At 50.6% G+C, this 14,417-nt stretch overlaps 1 protein-coding gene across 3 annotated transcripts in view; it reads right to left on the bottom strand.

The window, feature by feature from the left end:
• AKNA (AT-hook transcription factor) overlaps positions 1 to 14,130 on the bottom strand; it is a 63,814-nt gene extending 49,684 nt beyond the window's left edge. For 2 of the 3 annotated variants that reach the window (XM_029063447.2, XM_029063450.2), the window contains exon 1: positions 14,025 to 14,129. The gene's annotated coding sequence lies outside the window, so the exon portion shown is untranslated. Of the gene's footprint in view, positions 1 to 14,024 lie in introns of all 3 variants that reach the window. The other variant, XM_029063451.2, reaches the window with a different exon arrangement.
• Positions 14,131 to 14,417: the final 287 nt, after the last annotated feature.

The raw sequence follows: 14,417 nt of genomic DNA, 5'->3' as shown, positions 1-14,417 counted from the left end.
CGCCATGTTTGACTACGGCGTGCTTCTCTGCACGCCCCTCTCTCTCCCACACTGCCGCTGCACATCTCACGCAACATCCAGCTGGGAAGGGCCCAAGCGTTGGGTTTGGGGGAAGGGAGGATGGTGAAGGGAGGGGGGCAGCTCAAGCTGCAACAGTCACCTCTCTCTGTCTCCTCCATCCTCCCTCCCAGCAGAGACACTGCAGCTACTGAATTCTAGGGAGTTCAGCTATGCTACTCACGCCCCATCCTCAGAACATGGGGCCTTCAGGGTGATTTCCACGGGGAAGGCAGCTTGCCCTGGCAGAAGGGACCCAGGAATCCACCTGTCACACCCTGAGAGCCTCTGATTGAATGAGAAGGTGCTTGGAAGTTGGGCAGCTAGGTCTGGAAGCTCAGTGGGCAGAGGCATAGTGGAGTGGGCAAGAGTGGGGTTTAACTCAAAGAAAGAGAGGTTCTGGAAGGACAGAATAATTTCCAGATTAGATCCAGATGATGAAGCACTGGAGTTGCTATTAAGGAAAGATGGATAGTCTCCACCCCGGAGACTTGTAAGAAAAATAGAGACAACCCTCCCACCTGCAGGAGTGTCTCTGGGGGGTGGTGAAGTCCGGGGCCTGGCTGGGGAAGGTGGTAATTAAGACTGGAAGTTTCTGACCTTACAGTTTCTGACCTGTCTGCCTGACTGACACGCTGCTGCTTCCTCCTTCCCTCCTACCCTGGGGAGTGATGCACACCCACAATTGACTGGGATACAGTGGTCATCACCTCTGTGTCTCCCGCAGCCATGCCGGCTCTCTGAAGTTCTGATCACTATTAGAGACAGGAGGTGGGGTCCGGAGAAACTGGTCCAAATTGGCCTTTGGGTGGGCCGGCCAAGCTGGAGGCAGCAGGCCGGACCAGCTCACATGCTAGGTGTCTTCCAACTCTGTGATTCTCTGACTCTAGGAATGTGTTGCAGGCATAAAGAGGAGCAATTTGGCCTAGCAGAAAGATCAAGGACCTGGAAGTCAGATGACCAGGGTTCTAATTCTTGCTCTGCCACTTGTCTGCTGTATGACCTTGGATAAGTCACTGCACATCTCCGTGCCCCAGTTACCTCATCTGTAAAATGAGGATTAAGACTATGGGCTCCATGGACCATATCCAACCTGATTAACTTGTATCTACCCCAGCACATGGCACATGATAAGTGCTTAACAAATAACATTAAAAAAAATTTATAGTGCTGACTCCCTGATCTTCAGTAATGTCTGCTGTTGTCCTTTCTTGGAATTTTCATACTTCTAGAAGGCCTATAATCTTCCCTAGCATCACCGTCAGCAGCAGCATATTTGAGCAAAGCCCTGCTCCTGGCATCTCAATCTGTTTCACCCATCAATTTGGGCAGTAATATTTATTATTGGCTTCCAACTTCTGGGCTCAGAAAAAATATACAGGGAATCATACATGTGATTCTATTCTCTGATCCGTTCATTCATTCAATAGTATTTATTGAACGCTTACTATGTGCAGAGCACTGTACTAAGCGCTTGGAATGAACAAGTCGGCAACAGATAGAGACAGTCCCTGCCGTTTGACGGGCTTACAGTCTAATCTGATCCAGGCAAGAGTGAGTCTCCCAGCCTGGTTGGCATGCAGACCAGTGCCACACCAACAGTGCCACCTGCAACCTCTGTTTTAATCAAGGTGGCCTGGAGGGGGGGCTAATGCCCTGTCCTGGTGATGGGGAGAAGAAGAAACCATTTTTTAAGATCAGGTTTCATGCACTTCAATTTGGCCACTTCATCCTGACGGAAGCACACCTGGGAAATGGCTCTCACATCCTCAGGCTCCAGCCTGCCTCCCATCTGCCAGTACTAAGGTTGGGAAACCCTCTCTCAGACTGGAATTTTGTGAGCCAGCAGTGGGTAATGGGGCCCAGGCAGCCACGGGTGATAGATCAGGCCATGGTACTAATGTCTAACTTGAAAACTCAGCATTATTTGCACCACTTGAAAACTCTTTTGGAAGTCCTGTATTTCAAACAATTGAGTGAGGGAAAAAAGAAAAATTCTTCAGCTGTCCCTAATCTACTGTCCAGAAGGTCTGTACTCTCATCCTGGGAAACACCCTCAGGGTCCAGCAGGGAAGGCCCCTCTTCTGGGTGCAGAGCCCACCTGGTCCACAGCCATGGCTCTGAGCGAGGTCTTCTCATATCCTCTTAGACAGAAGCAGCATGGTTAGTACATATAGCACAGGCCTGGGAATCAAAAGAAACTGGCTCCTAATCCTGGCTCCTCTACTTGTCTGCTGTGTGACCTTGGGCAAGCCACTTCACTTCTTTGTGCCTCAGCTACCTCTCTGTAAAATGAGGATTAAGACTGTGAGCCCCATGTGGGACATATCCAATTTGTGGAGCTTAGTACAGTGACTAGAACATAGGAAGCACTTAACAAGTAACACAATTATTATTTAGTATTATACTCTCTCGCTTGGAAAGCAGATTTGAACTCAGGGCTTCTGCTTCCACCACTCTACAGATGCCTTCTTAATGGACCTTGCTAATCCCAACTTCTCTCCTTATCTGCACTCTCAATTCTCCTCCTTCCTCCAAGACATCTCTTACATGGATAGTCTCCTGGCACCTCCAACTCAATACGTCCAAAACCAAACTCATCTTTTCTCCTATATTCTCTCCTTCATCTTTCCCATTACACCACCAACCTCTATTCCAAAACCCACAATCTTGGCTTCCCTCTTTCTTTCAACTCTCACATCCAGTTTGTTGCTAAATCCCATCAGTTTTTCCTCCACAACATTCCCATTTCCTCTCCAACAGCCGCCATCCTGGTTGAGTTTGAGCAGTCAATCAATCAATGGTATGTATTGAGCATTTACTGTATGCAGAGCACTGCACTAAATGATTGGCAATTACAATATAACCGAATTAGTAGACACATTCCCTGCCTACAGTGAGCTCATAGCCTAGAGGGGGAGGAGATCAATCAATCACTGGTACTTACCGAGTGCTTACTGGGTGCAGAGCACTGTACTAAGCACTTGGAAGTGTACAATACAACAGAATTGGTAGATACATTCTCTGCTCACAAGGAGCTCTAAGTCTAGAGGGATACACATCATACTGGTTTGGGAAGTAGCAGAACCTAGTGGAAAGAGTCCGGATTTGGAAGTCAGAGGACCTGGGGTCTCTAATCCCAGCTCTGCCACTTGTCCGCTATGTGACTTTGGGCAAGTCACTTAACTTCTCTGTGCTACAGTTCCCTCATCTGCAAAATGGGGATTCAATATCTCTTCTTGGTCTTACTTAGTTCCATGTGGGACCTGATTATCTCTTATCCATTCCAGCTCTTAGTACAATGCTTGGTACATCATATGCACTTAAATACCACTATTAGCACTAATAATAATGACAGTGATAATAAAAATAATAATAATTACTTTTTCAGCCTCTCCCTACCTCTTACTTCTTCCCTCTCCAGGCTCTCCCCTCTTCACTCTACTTCCCAGATAATCTTTCTATAATGTTCTTTGGCACATACTCCTCTGCTCCTCAAAAACTCCAACTGTTAACACATTCAACTCCTCATTAAACAGACCACACTTCTCAACCCCCTGCCATTATTTTTAAGGCAGTACATCAGTCCTGTCTTGTCCCTCTTACCTGCGCACTCTTCTCTTACGACACCCCAGCTCAGACCCTCCATTCCACCCCAGCTCCCCTTTTCCCTGTGCCTGGTACTCACTTCTCTTCCCTCCAACCACTGGCCTACTCTCTTTCCTCCTGCCTTGAATTTCCTCCTGCTTAGGGCTCTCCTGCAAGCTAGCGGAGGCCTTGGGCCAAGGCAGAGATGTTAATCTCTGGGCTGATGGCTGGAAAAGTCTGTAGTTGAAGGTTTGTTCAGGCTCCAAGTGAGTCTTCCTATAGGCCAAACTCTGGCTGGGAAGAGGACTGTGAAGCACAGTGCCCATTTGGCACGCTGTCAGAGCAGCGGGCTGTGCACGATATCGCCAACAGCCAGCCTCAACGTGAGCCAGAAAGGGAATCCTTCCTTCCAAGGAGGCGGGGGACACACCCCCACTCTCAACCCCACCCACCTGAGTGCTTGGCACTAGATACATCAAGTCAAACTTCTAACTACATCTCACTCCCTCCCCTGCAACACGTTTATTCCCACATCCCACGCTGCTCCTAATGTCTGGAACTCCTTCTTCCCGAATCCAATAGCCCACAGCACTTCCCACATTCGATGCCCTTCTAAAACCCCTACCTCCTCCAACAAGCTTTCCTCAATTAGTTTCCAGTGCCCCATTTGGGACAAGGACTGTGTCCAACCGGATTAACTTGTATCTACCCTAGTGCTTAGTTCAGTGCTTGAGAAGCAGTATGGTCTGGTGGATAGAACATGGGCCTGGGAGTTAGAAGGACCTGGGTATTAATCTCAGCTCTGCCACTTGTCTGATGTGAGATCTTGGTAAAGTCATTTCACTTCTCTGTGCCTCTGTTACTTCATCTGTAAAATAGGGTTAAGGCTGTGAACCTCAATGGAACATGGACTGTGTCCAAAGTGATTACCTTCATAACAACCCTGGTGCTTAAAACTGTGCCTGGCAAATAGTAAACGCTTAATACATACCCTGGGATTAAAAAAACAATAAATAATAGGAAAGCCACACAAACCCACAGGGCCCTTCCAGTCTGTACCCATTTATTTACACCCATCCTGAGCACTTTTTAAAAAATACTATTCAATTGTACATCTGATTACTTCCTTTAATTACTCTAGATGTAAATAGTGTCAGGCCAGTCTCCCAGATTCCAGTGTGAGCTCCTTGTGGAATGGAAATTCAATGTTTATTTGGCTCCTGCAACCAATCACTTAGTACAGTGTGTTACACCCAGGGGGCCTTTAATAAATACTATCGCTAGGACACCCCTCTCAGGATCATACCTGGAGAGTTTCCATCTCAGCTACGGGAGGGTCAAGCAGAGGCCTACCCATTCCATTCCTGCCTTGGGGAGTGGCTAGTGAGTGGAAGGCATTCCGCTATAAGTCAAAACTCACCTGGACTGGGCAGCAGCGGCATGGGAGAGAGTCAAGGGTGGAGACTCATGTTGACTGTGCGGAAGAAGGCAATGGCAAACCACTTCTGTATTTTTACCAAGCAAACTCTATGGATATACTACCAGAATGACTGCAGACGGAGGTGGGGCTTTCTGGGAGAGGTGTATCCTTGGAGTTGCTATGGGTTGGAAATGACGCGACAGCATTAGACAAGATCACTAGGACAACTAGTAGGCATTTATAGGAACAATGCATTTGAATGTTGGCAGGGAAGGTGTAACTGTGTACACCTAGTTGTTCTGGGCATGCAAAGAGGACACTGAGGATAGTGAGAGCCTAGCCATGCTGAGAAGGCCAACATGTGACCCAGATATGAACCAGAAGCACCAAATTATACTAGGCAAGGAACATGACTGCAGAAATGACAAGGTCCCTGTCTTCACATTCAAAAATTGGGCTTTGCCCTAATGTGTTTTCAACACTGTTGCTCTGCCTGCTGCAGTTATCTAGACTCTAAGGTCCTGGTGGGCAGGGATCATGTCTATCGGCATTATTGTCTTGTTCTCTTCTAAGAATTCAAAACAGTGCTCTGCATACAGTAAGTGCTCAATTAATACCATTGACTAATTGATTATTTGCCAAACTTAGACTGTGAGCCTCATATAGGTCAGGAACTGTGTTCAACCTCGTTAACTTGTATCAACTTCAGCACTTATAATAATAACTGTGGTATTTGTAAAGCACCTATTATATGCCAGGCACTGTACTAAGTGCTGGGGTAGATACAAGCTAATCAGGTTGGACACAGTCCCTGTCCCACATGGGGCTCATAGTCTTCAGCCCCATTTTACAGATGAGATAACTGAGGCACAGAGAAGCAAAGTGACTTGCCCAAAGTCACAGAGCAGACGTGGCAGAGCCGAGATTAGAACCAAGGTCCTTCTGACTCCCAGCACTGTGCTCTTTCCACTAAGCCACACTTAAAACAACGCTTGACACATAGCAAGCACTTAACAAATACCATAATAACCGATAACAGAGGGCTGCTTTCCACAGCCTGAGTCTGTGCCTTACTGTACCTTTAAATCAAATGTCTGCCTGGGCGGCTTGTGTGTGCCTTTTCAGCACAGCTGCCCGGGCATCGTGCCGTCAACCATTGTCCCACGTCCCGCCCAGTGGAGCTTTGTCGCTGTGAGCATTGCCTCATGCTTGGCAAACTGACTCCATTCTAGGGTCTTGTTTGTAATCCCACCTGCCATTCAATGGGTTTGTATGGTTCACACCATAAACAGGATGTGTCTTCTGTAATAAATCCAGGTTTCACAGCCACATACAAGATTGGACGTTGTCATCTTCGAATAATAATGATAATACCAATTGTGGTATTTGTTAAGGGCTTATTACACGCCAGGCCCTGTACTAAGTGCTGGAGTAGATACAAGGTAATTTGATTAGACACAGTCGCTGTCCCACATAGGGTTCAGAGTGTTAATTCCCATTTTACAAATGAGGTAACTAAGGCACAGAGAACTTAAGTGACTTGCCAAAGGTCACGCAGCAGGCTAGTGGTATAGTCAGCCTTAGAACCTAGGTCCTTCTATGCCCAGGCCTTCGATTTGGTATAAAGTGGAATTTTCTGTTGTTGCCGAACTCTTCCTGTCAATTTCCTAAAGGGCACATTGGTTTTGTTGATTTGGTTTTCCACTTCTTCATCTGTTTTTATCTCACTGGTGGCCCAGCAATTGGTCCAGGGGAAAGAGCACAGTTCTAGGAACCAGGAGACCTGGTTTCTAGTTCTGGCTCTGCTTCTCTCTTCTGTGCTATCATGGGTAAGGTTCATGACCAAAAAACCACTGGGATCTAGTAGAAAGAGCATTGCCCTGGGACTCAGGGGACCTGGGTTCCAATCCCAGCTTCATCGCTTGTCGATGCGGCCTTGGGCAATTCACTGAACTTTCCTCTACCTCAGTTTCCTAGTTTAAAATGAGAATTCAATATATATTCTCCCTCCCATTAGACTGGGAGTCCCCTAGAGACTGTGCTTTAACTGATAATCCTGCATTTACACTAGCACTTGGGACAGACTTTGGCACACAGTAAGCACCTAGATATTTCTAAAGAAATGTTCAGGGCGTGTCACCCCCCTCCTCAAAAATCTCCAGTGGTTGCCTATCAACCTCTGTATCAAACAAAAACTCCTCACTATTTGCTTCAGAGCTCTCCATTTTATCTCATCTCCCTTCTCTCCTCCTACATCCCAGCTCACACACTCCACTCCTCTGGTGCTAACCCTCCCACTGTGCCTCGATCTCGCCTGTCCCACCGTCGACCCCTGGCCCATGTCTTACCTCTGGCCTGGAACGCCCTCCCTCCTCAAATTTGCTAATCACTCTTCCCCCCCTTCAAAGCCCTACTGAAGTCTCACCTCCTCCAAGAGTCCTTCCCAGACTAAGCCCTCCTTCCTCAGCTCCCTCTCCCTTCCGTGACACTTCAACTTGCTCCCTTTGCTCTTTCCCCCCTCTCCACCCCCCAGCACTTATGTATATATGTATATATCTATTCTATTTAGAAATATATTCTATTTATTTATATTGATGCCTGTTTACTTGTTTTGATGTCTGTCTTCCCCTCTAGACTGTAAGCCCGGTGTGGGCAGGGATTTATTGCAGAATTGTACTTTCCAAGTGCTTAGTACAGTGCTCTGCACACAGTAAGTGCTCAATAAATATGACAATGAATGAACCACAATTACTATTGCTATTATTAGGGTATTCTGTGAAGTGGACAGTCCCAGCTGGAACCTGAAAATAGCAGGCCAATGTGGGTGGCAGAGACTGAAGCAACTAATCAGTTAATTTTATTTGAGTGCCTACTGTTTACAGAGCACTGTGCTAAGTCTTTGGGAGAGTACAGCATGGTGTAGTGGATACAGCATGGGCCTGGGAGTCAGAAGGTCATGGGTTCTAACCCCAGCTCTGCTACTTGTCTGCTGTGTGACCTTGGGCAATTCACTTCACTCCTCTGGGTCTCAGTTACCTCATCTGTAAAATGAGGATTGATACTTTGAGCTCCACATGGACTGTTTCCAACCCAATTCACTTGTGTCCACCCCAGTGCTTATTACATAGTAAGCGGTTAACAACTACTACAATTATTACAATATAACATACACATTCCCTGCCCACAACAAGCTTACAACCTAGAGGCAATCAAGACAGCTACTCTCTGGGCCACCACGTTGGGCCCAGCACTGGCATTACGCTGTGGCCATTCTGGCCATTAATGGTTTCTGTATATTAAAAAGCATTTGGATGCACATTGCAATGTGCTATGTGCTTATCCCTTCCCCTGCAATGGGAACAAGCTAGACAGGGATGAGAAAGTCCAAGGGGTGGTGCACAAGCCACCAATATTACAACCAATGCCTCTGTGTGAGTTTTCAGACCTGAAGTCTCAGGTTTGCATCTTATTTATCCTTCTCCCAGGACACTCCAGTCAAAGTAGCAGCAAGAAGATTCAGCCTTGCTGGGTAGTATGCTGCCCACATAGCAGAATCCCCGTGCTAAATTCCATATTGCCGCTGCTGTGGGTCACAGGGGAGAGGAAGTTGGGGGGATCTGACCGTGTGCGTGGGAAATTCTCAGGCCTGGACATCTAAAGACCTGGGTTCCAGTCCAATCTGGATGGATTGATATGAGCATAGTTCTCCCGTCACTCTGGGCACTCATCCTCAGTCTCTTACACCGGCTCCTCCTCTGCCTCCTACTCCCTAATCCTGGGCGGTCTCTCAAAGGTTCAGTTCTGGGTCCCCTTCTCTTCTCCATCTACAGTCACTCAAACAGTGGTATTTACTGAGTGCTTACTATGTGTAGAGCACTGTACTAAGCACTTGGGAGAGTTCAATATGACATGTTCGCTGGCCAAAATGAGCTTACACTCTAGAGGGGGAGGCAGACGTTAACATAAATATAAATAATTTATAATATATAATTTAAAGATATGTACGTGAGTGCTGGGGTTGGAGGTGGGGCAAATATCAAATGCCCAAAGGTCATAGATCCAAATGTATAGATGATGCAAAAGGGAGAGCGAGTTGGGAAAATGAACCACATATGGGACAGGGGCTGTGTCCAACCTGAATGGCACTTGCATCTAGCCCAGAGCTTAGAACAGTGCTTGATACATAGTAAGCGCTTAACAAATACCATAATAACATTAATACTGACAAAACAAAAGAGGGCTTAATTGGGAAATCCCCGATTTGCAGGTAACAGACAAAGAAAAGTTAAGTGACTTGCCCATGGTCACACAGCAGACAAGTGTTAGAACCGGGATTAGAAGCCAAGCCCTCTAATTTCTAAACCGTTGTGCTTTGGTGCCTTGGGAGCCTAGACCATGATGGGTGGTCAGGCTTAGGATCTGTCCAAGACTCAGTTTCTACCTGCCTGGTTACCCCAGCTGTTCCAGGCAGCTCAGGAAGTAGGACTGTCCCTACAGTGTGTGGTTCTGCTCCAGGGCCTCGGTGGCTGCTGCCTAAGTCCTGCCGTTTGACGGTTGGCACAGTGTAGAGGTGGGTAGTGTGTGGCTCTGGCCCAGAACTTCAAGGGGCGCTGTCCAGTCCTGCTGTTTGATGATTAACAGTGTACAGGCGTGTGGTGGGTGGCTCTGGCCCAGAGCCTCAGAGGGTTCTGTCCGGTGCTGCCATTTGATGGTCGGCACAGTGCGGCTCTGGTCCAGGGCTTTGGGGGCACCGTCCGGTCCTGCCGGTTGGCACTGTGTAGAGGTGTGCAGCTTTGCACCAGAGAAAACATTTCCTGGCCGGCTGCCAATGGCCACTTCCAGCTAAGCAGCTAGAAGCTCTCTGGCCCCGGACCACCAGATGCAGCTAGGCAGAGCCTTGCCCCCGGCCTTCTGCCTCCTGCATGTGAGGGTCCAGCGGTTCTGGCTCACAAAGGGAGGGGTGGAGGGAGGGGGCACTATGTCCTCTCCCCATTGAAGGATGAGCAGCCCCTACCCAGCCCTCTTTTCTCCAGATGTCCCAATCCCTGCACAGTGTGGCACACCGCCCTCCATCCATGCCCCTTATGATAATAATTAGGGTATTTGTTAAGCACTTACTATGTGCCAGACACTGTACTAAATGCTGGGGTGGATATAAGCAAATTGTGTTAGACATAGTCCCTGTCCCACATTGGGCTCACAGTCTCAATCCCCATTTTACAGATGAGGTAAATGAGGCACAGAGAAGTGAAGGTCCTTGTCTAAGGCCATACAGCAGACAAGTGGAGAAGCTGGGATTAGAATCCACGCCCTTCTGACTCCCAGGCCCATGCCCTAACCACTACACCATAATGCTGCTCAGTGGCTGCCCTGAGCTTGGGTGGACAAAGGGCTGAACCGGCTTGGCAGGGTGGGTTGTCCTTGTTCTTCAACCTCTCGCTCTTTGGTCACTCCCAAGCCCAAAGCCTAGGAAACCAACAGCATCACAGGACACACAACCCGGAGGAGAAGCATTGTGAGGTGACAGCCACTCAGCCAGACGCTCCAGAGCCTCCCACCAGCCCACTCCCCTCACTGCCCTTCACTCCACACCCTGACGGAAGTTAATCCAAGCCTCCTTGCAGTTCAGGCTCAGCCTTCAAACAGCTTCACTAGTTTGAAAAATCTACATTGTGCCCAGAGCCCCCCAAGGTCCAACATCCACCCCTTATCCCCTGCAGCCAATAACAGCCTGGCCCTGAGACAGGCTTCCCAGCTACCCGGAGAAGCAGGATTTAGGCCTCTCTCTGAAGGCTCCCCCTGCCTGCTTTCCTCTCAGACCCACGTGATTTCTTTAAGCGAGGGCATGCGCTAGGGGCACCCAGGGCCACAGTAATCTCTGAGAGCCCAGCAGGAAGTGTAGCACCCCAGACCAAATAACACCTCGGAACATTAACCGTATTCCTCAGACCACCAGATGGGGGAATTCTCCAGCAACTGTAGGCCAGCGTTCACTTCTTTCCACTGTCCAGAGCCTGCTGAGAGTTTTTTGGCTTTTTTGAAATGGCATTTTTTTAAGGGCTTACTATGTGCCAGCCACTGTACTAAGCACTGGGAGAGATGCAGTCTAATCAGGTAGGACACAGTCTTGTCCTTGTGTCCTACACAGTAATGTGTCCATTACCATACGGGGCTCAGTCTTAATCCCCATTTTACAGGTGCACAGTGACTAGCCCAAGGTCACATAGTAGACAAGTGGCAGAGGGGGGATTAGAACCTAGGTCCTTCTGACTCCCTGGCCTGGGATCTATCCACTAGGCCATGCTGCAGCATCTCTAGGCTGCCCATCTACAGGCTCTGACTCTGTCCAGCTCCCAGCCCCACATCCCCTCGCTGAGTGAATGACCCCTGTACCCATGAGTGCCAGACTCACAACCTCCTCCCTCTCTCCTGGCCGGGGGAGACCCTACTGGACTGGCACTTCAGGGTTCAGGGCAGCTGAGAGTGATACGATCAGTGGAGGTACTAATCCAAATCTCTCCCACTGCCTTTCTTTAGGGATTTAATTTGGCAATGAAGCCCTTGTGCTGATCAAATCAGGCAAATCAATCCCTGCTCCAGAAAGAATTCTGGTCTTTTCCAAACAGATCTGGGGGTGCATTACCCCCCATCCCTCCCCTCGGCAGCCCCCCAGGGATCATCTCCATTTGCCCAAGCTGGGCCTGATCCTCTGTGAAACAAGGGGCCGGAGTAAGGTTGGGACCCAGTGAGAGTTCTTCGGTGTGCTCCCAGCCTGGAAACAGCCAGAGGAGTGGCAGACTAGTCTGGCACCCTCCCCACACCTGGCACCGAGTCAGGAGCACCTCTTGCCCCCAAAGTGGCAACACAGGTCTTGGGAACTCCCCTCCCATCCCTCCTCAATCCCCAGACTCAGGAAGGGAGCGTTCCGGTTCTCGGGGCTGAGCCCCTGGCCAGGAGAGATAAGCCTTGCCCACTCTACCCATTTTCTACCCTGAGAGAGCCTGTTCCCAATGGCATCCATCCCCCGGGTCCCGTGGCACACCAAAGAGGCCTTCAGTGGTTGCTGTTGCTGACAGGGGTTGGGAAGACCCATATCTATTCCCACTTTTCCATCTTCCCCCTGGAAAGCCAACAGTTTGGCACCCCCGCCAACTCCCTGGGTAGCACAAGGTGGGGTGGGTGGCACTCGGGGAGGTTGCGAAGCCCTCCCCAGCTCTCCTCACGGGAAGGATACTAAGCATTCTGGACCAGCTGTAGAGCCCAGCTCCAAATAGTGCAGCTCCTGGCTGCCAAACAGCCTAACCCCTTGGGCTCCACACCTGATGGAAGCAGGAGAGACGGAGCAGGGATCACCCAGAGATGGAGCCCTAGGAGGACCCTCAAGGGACTATCTAGTCCTCCATCCCATCCATCCCCCTGCTTCCATACCAGCTCATAGGGCAACTCCCCCACTTTTAGAGATCCCCAGTGAGGAGGTATGGGGCTCCTTCAATCACCCACTCCCACTCTTCACAACCCTCCCTGCCAGGAAGCTCTTGCTTCTTTCTAACCCCCACGCCTCCCATTGCATGTGAAACCAGTTTCCTCTTATTTTATCATTACCACTAATGCCGAGCAGCTGAGGCAAGGTCCCTCGATGGATTGGGAAGCCACTACCAAACGACTCCTCAGCCTCCTCGTCTCCAGAGGGCACAACTCCAGTCTCTTATTAGTGCTGCGCCGGCCAGGCCTGGCACGGGCTCCCCTTTCTCACGGGACAGTGCGGGGCCCTGCCCTCGCCCCCGGCCGGACAAGGGCAGCTGGTCAGGTTCCCGGAGGAGGAGGAGGCCGGCTGACTCCGGGGAGTCTGTGGTTGCTAGGGAGCGAACCCCACACAAACCGAGCTCAAACCCCGCGTATCCCCAGCAACCCGGCCAAGGCGGCGTCCAGCCCAACACAACCACAGATGGGAGGACCCTCTCCTCCCCGCCTCGCAGACCCCGCAATTCCACCGATGACCCCTCCTCCTGGGCCCCGGGGCAGAGGATGCCCAAGGCCAGGAGGGAGGATAACGGGCCTGCCTGGCTCCCACCTCCCAACTGCGGAGGACTCCCTGGACACACATCAAGACCTGATGGATGAGCCTGGGAAAGTTCCCCAGCTTCGTAGAGGGGGAGGTGGGGAGGAAAAGGAAGAGGTGGGTTTCCAAAAACTCACTCAAAACTAGACTGTAAGCCCATCAATGGGCAGGGACTGTCTCTGCTGCCGATTTGTACACTCCAAGCGCTCAGTACAGTGAGTATGAGAAGTAGCGTGGCTCAGTGGAAAGAGCCCAGGCTTGGCAGTCGAGGTCATGGGTTCGAATCCCGCCTCTGCCCCTTGTCAGCTGTGTGACTGTGGGCAAGTCACTTTACTTCTCTGTGCCTCAGTTGAGCCTCACGTGGGACAACCTGATTCCCCTGTATCTCCCCCAGAGCTCAGAACAGTGCTCTGCACATAGTAAGCGCTTAACAAATATTATTGAATGAATGAAAGAGAAGCAGCGTAGCTCAGTGGAAAGAGCACGGGCTTGGGAGTCAGACGTCATGAGTTCGAATCCCAGCTCTGCCACTTGTCAGCTGTGTGACTGTGGGCGAGTCACTTCACTTCTCTGGGCCTCAGTTCCCTCATCTGTAAAATGGGGATGAAGACTGTGAGCCCCACGTGGGACCACCTGATGACCCTGTATCTCCCCCAGCGCTTAGAATAGTGCTCTGCACAGAGTAAGCGCTTAACAAATCCCAACATTACATTATTATTATGAAAGGTTTCCAGCGCAGCGTTACACCGACGCCCCCTCTTAGGCTGCCCCCGTTGGTTTCCCTGCGAGCCGCCCCTCCGAGCCTCCAGGCCCCGAGGGGTGCCCCGGGCACACACGTGGGCACACACTCACGTCCCCGCCTCCGCCTGCTCTGCCCCCGCCGCGTTCCCCGTGCCCCACCTGAGCCGCTGGCCTGGGGCAAGCGGAGGTCGTTGTCATTGCTCCTCCTCCTCCTCCTGGTCGGCGTCCTCGACCTCCCTCCCCGGCCCTGCCCGACTCCGCTCCCGGCAAACTCTGCCCTCCTCCTCGCTCCGTTTCTCGGACTGGCCAACTGCAAACAATAGTCTCCGAGACGAAAAAGGGGCGGGGCCCTGCCTGGTGTTAACATAATGCCCGACTTCCAGCCAATAGCGGAGGGCGCTGTGCTCCTGGGGGCGGGGCCTCTCCGGACCCCGCCAATCCCAGAGAAGCCCTGGCTTTGGTCCCGCCCCCTCAGAAGGCACGGTGGCAGGGAGCCTTCCCGGCCTGGATGCCCCACCGCCGCTCCCGGCTCCCCCGCTACACTCTCAGCTC

Source organism: Ornithorhynchus anatinus, chromosome 4, assembly GCF_004115215.2.
Source record: "Ornithorhynchus anatinus isolate Pmale09 chromosome 4, mOrnAna1.pri.v4, whole genome shotgun sequence".
Lineage (NCBI taxonomy): Eukaryota > Metazoa > Chordata > Mammalia > Monotremata > Ornithorhynchidae > Ornithorhynchus > Ornithorhynchus anatinus.
This window is presented reverse-complemented; position numbering and strand designations above follow the sequence as displayed.